Below are 12,371 nucleotides of genomic sequence, written 5' to 3' on the forward strand. Positions count from 1 at the left end.
GATAGCGCATTAAGAGTATCATTCTGTGATGGTGTTAAATATTAGTTTACCACACTGTACTTTTGTGAATAATTACTTCAATGTCAGGTTAATGTACTCAAACAATCACATTATCAAACATCAGCCAAATGCAGTACGTGGATACCTGCTTATCTGTGCATAATTTAAGTAAATGAGACTCAAGCTGGTCATAAGCACTAGCTCACTTGGCAATAAAAGTGCAATTCAAGTGTCTGAATTGTAATCTTGGCATGGATAATATTATTTAAAATAGTCTACCGGTACTTTCAACTACCAACTTTTCAGCCAGATTTGAAGAAGGCACAACTACTGTGGGCATATTTGTACAGGTAATGGATAGGCTACAACCACAGTGGCATCATATTAACATTCATCAAAATAAGAGCAAATATAGTACCTCTACATTAGTATTTGTACTGGAGCAATGACTTCATCACCTGTCAAAGCTCTGCTCTTGAAAACAGTGGAAACGTGCCAGTTAACCTGAAGAATGGTTTGCATACCACAGAGTTCTACTAGGCAAGGCCGTATTGGAGGTGGTGTGTCCTTGTCTTCTTCCAACTTTTGAACTGGGTTTAACAAGGACTATAAACTGCAATCCAACTTATTATTTTTCATTTTAATAAAGTACTGTCATAGGTAAAAAAAAAAAAAAAAAAAAAAAAAAAAAAAAAAAAAGGTATTTGGACTAATTGCTTACTCAACCCCACACATTTTGATTTAGAGTGTTGCAGTTACAGCCTGAATCACACCAATGTAACATCTGCATACTCCTTACTGCTCTTCTGTATATACACTATTGTATAACCACAAGAGAACGAACCAATTCAGTTTAGAACAAATTACCACATTTATAATATGCATTACCTTTTCCCCCTTAATAATATGAAATAATTTTATTTATTGACCATTATCATGATGGATAACATTAAATCTTTCCAAATTTTTTATAATTCAGCTGGGGAAAAAACTGAAGCAAGCAAGCTTAGACAAGAACAATTATATTCTTTTATTGAATTTTGAAATCATCAAAATTATTGCCTTTAATATTTTGATGATTATTGGGAAATGTGAATCACACAATGTGCAAAATAAGTTACAAAAATTAACATTTTCAAAATACATTTCATTTAAATATTTCTCTCTCTCTCTCTCTCTCATTCTCTCTCTGTCTCTCTCTCCGCCCCCCCCCCCCCCCCCACCCTCCCTCCCGTCCTCCCCCCACCTCTGACTTATATATATATATATATATATATATATATATATTTTCTCATTTGTTCACTATTATTTACAAGTATACTGTTGAAATATCACAGAATATTTTATATGTAATTTGATTTTCCAGACTTACTGTATATTTAATTTGATACACAGATCACATAGCAAAGCTGTAAGTTTTGTATCAATGTACAAAATTTTATAAACATATGTAAGCATACATTCATTCATCGCAATATAAACACAGAAGCACATAACATTCGGCAAAATATAATGCTCTGTTGGTTCTAAACATTAAAACTGGCCTCATTATTTATAAAAGTTACTTACTAAAAGAAAACATTACACCATTACTCACACTGAAGGTAAAGTGCAAATGAGTGCTGGGACAGAGATGATTGTCATTGTAGCCTTAGAACTTCCCAGCCTATTTTCAAATTCCATGATAAATGAAAGACACCTTTCTGTATTATTCCAACATAATCAAATAATTGATACAATGTACAAAATTATGTAGGATAACTGACTACAAAATGTGCCCTTATAATCTTGGCATTTAATACAAAACAACTGAAAAGTGAATTCCAAAGCTACAGTTATCTCTTCCTCTTTTGTGTGTCCTACTCACTTGCAACTCTAACTACAATGTAAGTGGTTTCACAGTGGTTCACCATTAATTGTAAGACATATTTTGTGATTTTTGTGCTAATGGAAATTATTTGCCTTTCATGGCTTGTGTAATTTAATCACATGATATCCTGATATTCACACAGTACCTTTTTCCCGTAAAATTGAATGAATCGCAATGCAACACCACCACTTGTTCTATGAACCAGAAACAGTATGTCACCAACATCTGATCCAACCACTTGAATGTGAAAGCTTACAGTCCTCTATCACTGTTGCTGCCTTCAACCAATACAGAAAATATAAATTTTAAATTGTAAAAACTGTGATGAGCAGCAAGCACTGGTATGTTCTGAATGCGGAACCTGTGAACAAAAAATTATATTCATGTGCCAATAGCTCTGGCTAACATTTTTCTTGTAGACTTTAACTACAATCAAGTTACATTTTACAGTTTATTTCAGCTTGGAGTGTCAAATAACTTTTCAGTGAATATGACGAAAGTAAGTTTTGTAATAAAACCAAGGCATAAAGTCATACACTGTATGTTAGCACTCCCTCAGATATTTCTTTTCAGTTCATTACTCATATTGGTTGGTATTTGTTCTTGTAATCTGCCAGAGGAGCACAAAGAAAGCTGACTTCTAGATGAGGTTTCAGGTCGTCTTGAGATGATACAATGAATCAGCTCCAACAATGGAGCATCATTCTCTGTAAGTGGGTAATGTCAAGAAAGAGCAGACTGTTTTGATGCCTATAAAGAGTTTGATCTATAAATAAACATTCTGCAGTAAAGCGGTCAGAATAATCAAAACAGAAGAAAGTTGTCAATGGTCTGAGTCAGGAATTGAGGAACCAACTGAAATCAGCACCCAGTGTTTCACTGCTTTCAAAATAAATACAAAAGACAAAACAAGAGAACAATCAACCAAAAAACAAGAACAAATGACAGACACAGCAACAAATGTCATGCTGAAGGACAGTTACTAGGAAATTCATAAAAAACAACAATCCCTTTCACATACAAAATACTGATGTCCAATAAAAAGTGGAAAAGAATTGGTATTTAGTTTGTCAGCTTCAGTGACAATGACAAGAATTCAGATGATTTAGAAGCGTCAGGATGCCAAATATATCCAGGTGGGGTGATTGCACAGAAACCTAAGTGATTCAACTGCAGCAAAGAAAAGTCTAATACAGTTGAAACATCAACATCAGTCTAAGTGAGCATTTATGTGATTTTGTCATAAACATTGAATCTTAAAACTCTTAACATATTCAGTGTATTTTAAATCATCATAATGTACATCCGTCCTTGAAGTTATTGTTTAGAATGTGATAAAGAAACATTGAATCTTAAAACTCTTAACATATTCCGTGTATTTTAAATCATCATAATGTACATCAGTCCTTAAAGTTATTGTCTAGAATGTGACAAAGAGTGCCAACAACAGTAAGCTTACACTAAGATGACAAAAGTCTTGGGTAGCGATATGTGTGTATATAAATTTTAAATTGTAAAAACTGTGATGAACAGCAAGCACTGGTATGTTCCGAATGCGGAACCTGTGAACAAAGTACCTAAGAAGGTTTAGAAGGGTAGTGCTTTGGCAGAGATGTCGTTTGTACTCAGGTAATTCAAGTGAAAAGGTTTCCAGTGTGATTATGGCCATATGATGGGAAATAACAGACTTTGAACATGGTATGGTAAATGCAGCTACACACATTGGACATTCCAGTTTGGAAATCGCTAGGGAATGCAATATTCTGAGATCCATCCACAGTGTCGAAGTGTGCTGAGAATGCCAAATTTCAGGCATTATCTCTCACCATAGGCAATGCAGTGGCCGACATCCTTCACTTAATGACCAAGAACAGCGGCATTTGTGTAGGTAGAGTTGTCAGTGCTAACAGACAAGTGATACTGCATGAAACAACCACAGAAATCAATGTGGGGCATTTGGTGTTAGAGGGCTATGGCAGTAGATGACTAATGTGAGTGCCTTTGGTAACATAACAACATTGACTGCAGTGCCTCTCCTGGGCTCATGACTATATTTATTGGAACCTAGACAACTGGAAAAGCATGGCCTGGTCAGATCAGTAACAATTTTAGTTGGTAAGTGCTGTTGTTAGGGTTTAAGTGTGGTGCAGGCTCCACAAAACCATGGATCTAAGTTGTCCACAAGGTACTGTGTAAGCTGGTGGTGGCTCCATAATTCTGTCAGTTGTGTTTACAGAGAATGGACTGGGTCCTCCGCTCCCACTGAACCAATCATACAATAGAAATGGTTATGTTAGGCTAGTTGGAAACAATCTGCGACCATTCATGGACTTCATGTTCCCAAACAATGGAATTTTTATGGATAACAAAATCATTCATGATTGGTTTGACGAAAATTCTTGACAATTCAAGAGAATGATTTGGCCACCCAGATCTCTCGACATGAATCCCACGAACATTTAAGGGACATAATCAAGAGGTCATTTCATGCATAGAATCTTGCTCCAGCAACACTTGCATAATTAGGATGGCTACAGAGGCAGCATGGCTCAGTATTTATACAGGATGACTTGCTGGGCCTATGCCATGTAAAGTTTCTGCACCACACCAGGCAAAATGAGGTCCAGTGCAATATTAGGAGGTATCTGACGACTTTTACCACTACAGTGTATTACGACAGACTAAGGCAGAACTATCCAACTTGTTATTATACCAATCATGATGCTAATATTAATTTTTGCTTCTTTTATGATCTCCTATTATTAGAAATCAACAAAAGCAAAACGAGGATAATGGAATGTAGTCGAGTTAAGTCGGGTGATGCTGAGGGTATTAGATTAGGAAATGAGACACTTAAAGTAGTAAAGGAGTTTTGCTATTTGGGGAGCAAAATAACTGATGATGGACGAAGTAGAGAGGATATAAAATGTAGACTGGCAATGGCAAGGAAAGCATTTCTGAAGAAGAGAAATTTGTTAGCATCGAGTATAGATTTAAGTGTCAGGAAGTTATTTCTGAAAGTATTTGTATGGAGTGTAGCCATGAATGGAAGTGAAACATGGACGGTAAATAGTTTGGACAAGAAGAGAATAGAAGCTTTTGAAATGTGGTGCTACAGAAGAATGCTGTAGATTAGATGGGTAGATCACATAACTAATGAGGAAGTATTGAATAGGATTGGGGAGAAGAGAAGTTTATGGACAACTTGACCAGAAGAAGGGATCGGTTGGTAGGACATGTTCTGAGGCATCAAGGGATCACCAATTTAGTATTGGAGGGCAGCGTGGAGGGTAAAAATCATAGGGGGAGACCAAGAGATGAATACACTAAGCAGATTCAGAAGGATGTAGGTTGCAGTAGGTACTGGGAGATGAAGAAGCTTGCACAGGATAGAGTAGCATGGAGAGCTGCATCAAACCAGTCTCAGGACTGAAGACGACAACAACAACATTATTAGAAATATGTTAATGCATATTAAGCATTACTGTTGTTGTTGTTGTTGTGGTCTTCAGTCCTGAGACTGGTTTGATGCAGCTCTCCATGCTACTCTCTTCTGTGCAAGCTTCTTCATCTCCCAGTACCTACTGCAACCTACATCTTCTGAATCTGCTTAGTGTATTCATCTCCCGGTCTCCCTCTACGATTTTTACCCTCCACGCTGCCCTCCAATGCTAAATTTGTGATCCCTTGATGCCTCAAAACATGTCCTACCAACTGATCCCTTCTTCTAGTCAAGTTGTGCCACAAACTTCTCTTCTCCCCAATCCTATTCAATACTTCCTCATTAGTTATGTGATCTACCCATCTAATCTTCAGAATTTTCTGTAGCACCACATTTAGAAAGCTTCTATTCTCTTCTTGTCCAAACTGGTTATCGTCCATGTTTCACTTCCATACATGGCTACACTCCATACAAATACTTTCAGAAACGACTTCCTGACACTTAAATCTATACTCGATGTTAACAAATTTCTCTTCTTCAGAAATGCTTTCCTTGCCATTGCCAGTCTACATTTTATATCCTCTCTACTTCGTCCATCATCAGTTATTTTACTCCCTAAATAGCAAAACTCCTTTACTACTTTAAGTGTCTCATTTCCTAATCTAATCCCCTCAGCATCACCCGATTTAATTTGACTACATTCCATTATCCTCATTTTGCTTTTGTTGGTGTTCATCTTATATCCTCCTTTCAAGACACTGTCCATTCCGTTCAACTGCTCTTCCAAGTCCTTTGCTGTCTCTGACAGAATTACAATGTCATCGGCGAACCTCAAAGTTTTTATTTCTTCTCCATGGATTTTAATACCTACTCCGAATTTTTCTTTTGTTTCCTTTACTGCTTGCTCAATATACAGATTGAATAACATCGGGGAGAGGCTACAACCCTGTCTCACTCCTTTCCCAACCACTGCTTCCCTTTCATGCCCCTCGACTCTTATAACTGCCATCTGGTTTCTGTACAAATTGTAAATAGCCTTTTGCTCCCTGTATTTTACCCCTGCCACCTTCAGAATTTGAAAGAGAGTATTCCAGTTAACGTTGTCAAAAGCTTTCTCTAAGTCTACAAATGCTAGAAATGTAGGTTTGCCTTTTCTTAATCTTCCTTCTAAGATAAGTCGTAAGGTTAGTATTGCCTCACGTGTTCCAACATTTCTACTATTGTTCAAAAATTTCTTCTCAATAGCTTGCATTTTGCCTCTCTTCCTTCATTTCATTACACAGTGATACAGATAATAAAAGGGAGAGAGAAAAGCAAAGTCCAAGCTAGTGAGATGCAATTCTTGAGAAATAGTATTGGAATTACAAAGATGCACATATTAATGATCAGGAAATTAGTGGAGGAGGATAGGACAGAGGAACCAACAATTAGATGTTATGGACTTGTTAAGCAAATAGAGGAGAAGAGGATGTCCCAAAAGAGAAAAGGAAGGAAAAAAGACCAAGAGATAAATGGTTGAAAGGAGTGAAAAAGTGCATTTGATATAGAGGAGAAGAGTGGATTGAGGTGGAGACAGTGATGGTGGAAAGGCAGAAGACAATGGAGAGGCTTGATTCCAGACAGACAGGTCAGTGACTGTAAACTGTACAAGCAGAAGAAGAAGAAGATGATGATGATGAACAATAATGCATATGCTATACAAATAAAAAATCATGAAATTATTATTCATGAAGTATTTCACTAAGTTTTTTGTTCACAACATAATTTACAGTCTGCTGTTGACAATAGTACTGTCACATCAAAACCACAACCAAGTACAAAGCCAGAGTCATTAATGAAGTTCAACACTTAAAACTGGAAGCTCATTTATTATAAACATTAGTGTACTGCCAGAACACAACTGATCTCCTACACAGAGAGTATAGCTATTTATACAAACATCAATATTCCACAATATACAAATTTTACAAACAAGAGATTTTTCAAGAATTTTCCAGAACAAGTACTAAATAAAAAATAATTCCTGGTGGTCAAGCTTGAACTGGAAACCTGTAGCATGCCAGCCAGTGGTTCTAGCAACTATATTCCACAGTAAGTACAACTACTCTTGGTTCCGTCTTCTGGAGAAAAAACAACCAACTGTTTCAGAAGTTCTCATTGGTGCTCATTACAATGTCCTGGATCTAGATCTTACAATGATCCTCTGTATGGCGGATCTCATGCATCCTCGCATTCTGGTAGTGTTGTTACATCCTCTTCACTACACTGAGGCAGCCCTGCCTGTCAAAGCTTCACAATCGTCAAGTGGGTCTTCAATTTCTTGAACCTAAATTTGTGCTTCTCAACTCTAGTAGGGCACGATAAGGAGTCCTGTCTTCCTGGTAAATAGTCATAATCCTCACCTTCATATGTAAATCCAACAAGCGATGAAGGATATGATATGGCCAAGAGTACTGCTTTAGTAACATTTTCAAAAGTCCCACTTGCTGCACAGGTGTATGGACCAAGTCTCTCAGGGTGTCCAGGGTTCGTATGCAAGCCAACTGCTTTGTTCCTTCAGCCCTGGTGATGAGTCATACTGAGAACAGCACAGTTGAAATGGGAACAGTATATCCATAGTCTTTCAGGCCTCACGACGGTGGAGCAGAAAGAACTGTGTGAAATCTGCAGTGCTTTGCTTTGCTGTGTAGAATGCAAATCTCATGATGGGGAGTATCATATTCCAGTTTGTCCATTCAACCTCAATACATTAAAAGCATATTTACCACTGGCTTGTTAAAGTGTTCTGTGAGGCCATTCGTCTGTGGATGGTAGGCAGTAGTGGTTCTGTGGCTGGTGTCCCAACATGAAATTACTTCTGATACTGGTCTTGACTAGAAAACTTTTTCATGATTACACTTCACAACAGATGGTGCTCCGTGCTTCAAAACCACATCTTCTGCAAGGCATTTCACAATTTTCAGAGCTCCAGCAGTTGGCACAGCTTTGGCAAAAGTACAGCATACGAGTTAGCCAATGTAGACTATTATCCATCAATTTTATTTTGACAACTTTGGAAATTGCCCCCCCCCCCCTCTCAAAAGAAGCCAACTTCAGTTCAGTGGAATAAGATTGGTACCTGGTGACACAAAGTTATTGGCATTCCTTACAGTGGCTCACCTGGCACTAACAGATTGGTTAAAAAGTGGAAATTTGTGGTAAGTTCTATGGGACCAAACTGCTGAGGTCATCAGTCCCTGTACTTACACACTAATTAATCTAACTTAAACTAACTTATGCTAAGGACAATACACACATCTATTCCCGAGGGAGGACTCGAACGTCAGACGGAGGGAGGGAGTCATGTGAACCGCTACAAGATGCCTAAGACAGCGTGGCTACCCCGCCCAACAGATTGTTTGAGACATGTGTCTGATATGGTCTAGAGACTTCACAAATCCCAGATGACCAGATGTTGGACGCATCAAGGAAATACTTCAGGAGCACTGGCCATAGATAAGCTGGCATGACAAACAACCATTCCACCCAACCAAATCATAGTTCCTCTTATACACATCAAATCGTAGTTCCTCTTATACAATGTTCTGTTTATTAATTAGATCCTTCTTTGGTAAGTTTTTCATTCTTCAAGGCTTCTACAGCTTTCAGCAATACTCGGTCTTCACTTTTTTCAGCAGCAATGTCGTCTAATGCAGCAATGACTGAGATTTCTTCTACACTGCTGTTTTCTGCCACAGGACCCTGTGTTTACATCTGTTTTTTTGCATACAATTGCGTTGTCATACTCCTGAAGCCTTAGTGCCCATCATGCCAGTCTACCTGGCAGATCCTTCAGGCCAGTCAGCCACCATAGGGAATGGTTTGGTGAATAAATACAGTCAGAACCTGTTGGTGGAATAAACAGCTGCAAGGCATTCTTTCTCAATTGCAGAGTAGTTCATCTTGAGCTTGCAGAGTAATCTGGAAGCATAAGATATCACACTTTCAGCATCTTCCTGATTGTAACATATCACTTTGGTGAAGTGATGTGTTGTACAGAATTTACCAAAATGAAGATTGATGATTGCTACCATAAAAGATTGATTTAAGTACCGAATTTAGCATAAAATGCGATTCACAAGTTTTGTTTCTTTCTGTGCATGTAATCTGGAGTTGGATGGACACAATGTATCTGCAAGCCATGTTGATGACAGCACTCTTCTTACTACGCTTTGTAGTATCCATCAGTTGGTGGTTTATTCCATGTTGTTGGATCCTGCCATGGAAGGGCAATGTAAGTGACAATCAGTGACATCACTGATATCTAGGAGAGACTTACAGAACAATATGTCAGCTGTTAGTTGAGAGAGAATGAACATTAATTACTATCTATTGAAACTGTATTGAGTGCATGTACTGATACAGTCATTCGTCATAGAGTACTGTATGATGTGTTCACCTATTGTAGTGAACCATTCAGTATACTGATAAAAGGAAGAAAGCCTCAACGTCCCTCTCCTGAGAGAGTTTTTCAGCTTCCAGTAGCGTAGAAATCGCAGGAAGAGATGAAGGCTACATTAACAGAGACGTACACGGTTATTCCAAAATTGCAGTTTCAACACAAGCAGTCTGAATTATTAATTAATAGTGACTCGAAGTTTATCCATGAATATATCACATAGCACAGCATGCAAAATAACACCTCATATGCTAGATCTGGAGATAATGTTGGCGCTTCTTTACGGACAATGAAGGATTTCTCTTGTGCTTTGTTCCAGGAAAATTTGGTGCCTCTCTGCAGTATTTCTTGCAAGAGACATTCCTCAGTACAGAAATCCTTTATAAATTGGCAGTAGAACAAGCAAATTCCAAAGAAACTTCTCACATCACAAATATGCCGTGGAGTCACAAAATCTGTTAACTGCTTAATTTTCTCTGGATCAGGCCAGACTTCAATGCAGTTCACTATTTCTTGGGCAGCAGAGAGGCCCATTTCCGACTTCCGATGGAGGCCTGCAGTCTGAACATACTTCAACACATTTCTTAGGTGGCTCAGATACTCTTCAAGCATCTTCAAAAAAACGATATTGTTGTCCCGTTAGCACAGTCACGTTATCCATTTAATGTGTCAAAGCAGGCTGTCTATCATATAATCAAGGGTGGCTGAAGTGTTACATAGTCCAAATGGCATATCTTTGAACTCATGAAGGTTGGCAGGATTTATGGAGGTATTCTTCTCCCAGTCAGCCTCAATTTGCCAATAACCTTCTCCATGTCCATAGCTGAGAAATATGTTGCTCCCTCTGAACAGTCGAGGATGAGATCAATACATGGCAATGGATAGTTGTCTTTCTTCATGGTCTGTTGAGCCATTGCAGGGTCTACACACAGACAAGGAAAAAAAATTCCCAGGTTTTTCCCTGATTTCCCAGTTAAAAATACATGTTCTCCTGCGTGAAAATACACCTTTTCCATGTTAAGTGACAGTATACTTTTCTTCGTAACTGTAAAACTTCTCAATCCTTTGAATGGTTATGGTTTTATGCGCTGGTGTAGAACTTCCCTGCACTTGAGAAAACAAAACTCAAGAAAAAAAACACATTTTGGAAAGATATTTAATGTGCACCAACATGTACACTACATATTTTCGTATTACGAAAGTATAAATTCAAATTCCACCAAACACTGCATGTTACTTTCCGAAGCATTGAAATCAAGACTGCAATGCACTTTTTTAAGCCAGTCATAACTCAAGTCACGTGATCTCGCCAGCTGATGTCAGCGGATATTCAAAACATAGGACACATGATGTAGGCAGCCAATAGCAACATTACTGTTAAGCAGTGTGAACACACAAATAGTAATAGTTAATGGTTTAAATTAATATACATAGTGCTGCTACAAGAAAAAAAAAGTTTCACATATAATATTGGTCTCTAAGATTAATAAGCTGCAAGAGAAGCTAAGCTTTCACATATAATGTTGATCTTTTTTGGTGTGTTACATTTAAGATAAATCACAAATTTACCAGTAAATTTTTTAACAAAAACATAAATGTCTGATCTTCTGGGCTTGAAATTCTTCTAAATGGTCATCCTCAAAGAGTTGATTTTTAAATGAGAGTCAAATGCTCTGTGATTTAAGAAATCCATCATACATTCTCGCACGTAGTTCATCTTACATAAAAGGAAATTTACTTTGAAAGCAATGCTTTTCAAACAACCATTCACAATATTTTCCTGTGACTTGTTAGAAACAGGTTCATTTCAGCAGTTGCCAGAGAGCGCCAGGTAATAGGCATCACCGCACTTGCACAGCTACAATGACGCAGGAAGCCTGTTGTGCATACCTGTAAAAATGGCTCTGAGCACTATGGGACATAACTTCTGAGGTCATTGGTCCCCTAGAACTTAGAACTACTTAAACCTAACTAACCTAAGGACATCACACACATCCATGCCCGAGGCAGGATTCGAACCTGCGACCGTAGCGGTCGCGCGGTTCCAGACTGTAATGCCTAGAACCACTCGGCCATCCCAGCCGGCTACCTGTAAACCACTAAAATATCTTACATTTTGTCATAAAAGAAACAAGACATTAGAGGATACTCCAAGAGCATCAGAATTTCGTGAACCATACTAAAATGCAAATTTTGGCTTAAAGTACAAATTCATAGTCCAGATTTGGGGGTAAATTTTCTTGGAGTACCTGGACTGTATTATCTCGTGTTGGTTCTCTATTATTGCATAATGCCACACGTTCTAGAAGATGAAAACGTGCACTTGAAATGCAGTGAACAGTTGAAACTAGCCACTAGCATGGAAATAAGCACTTCATTTCAAATAAATTGACTGCCTCAGTGGAAAAGATTAATAAAAGCCAAATTTCTTTAGCAAACCGACAAAAATAACTTCATTGTTCTACAAGGCAATTAATGCTTGACTGTCAGAAAGTTGAAAATAGCTTGACTGTTAGAAAGTTGGAAATAAAATAAAATCTGAAACTAATAACATATTTTAGTCTTCCATAATTATGTGAATGTATTTTAATTCACTTGATAGCTCCTGGCTACAGACATCT

General features: G+C 37.9%; 2 protein-coding genes and 1 long non-coding RNA gene across 4 annotated transcripts in view; 1 reads left to right on the top strand and 2 right to left on the bottom strand.

The window, feature by feature from the left end:
* LOC126412091 (glutathione S-transferase D7-like) overlaps positions 1-12,371 on the bottom strand; it is a 244,675-nt gene that overhangs the window by 125,977 nt on the left and 106,327 nt on the right. The gene's annotated exons all lie outside the window — the stretch shown is intronic.
* The window catches only part of LOC126412092 (uncharacterized), a 152,693-nt gene that overhangs the window by 105,726 nt on the left and 34,596 nt on the right, over positions 1-12,371 (top strand). The window lies entirely within an intron of this gene.
* The window catches only part of LOC126412090 (nischarin), a 210,214-nt gene continuing 199,126 nt past the window's right edge, over positions 1,284-12,371 (bottom strand). Inside the window, exon 6 of the mRNA XM_050081506.1 lies at positions 1,284-2,231. The gene's annotated coding sequence lies outside the window, so the exon portion shown is untranslated. The remainder of the gene's footprint in view (positions 2,232-12,371) is intronic.

The sequence above is a fragment of the Schistocerca serialis genome, chromosome 7 (assembly GCF_023864345.2).
Source record: "Schistocerca serialis cubense isolate TAMUIC-IGC-003099 chromosome 7, iqSchSeri2.2, whole genome shotgun sequence".
Taxonomy (NCBI): Eukaryota; Metazoa; Arthropoda; class Insecta; order Orthoptera; family Acrididae; genus Schistocerca; species Schistocerca serialis.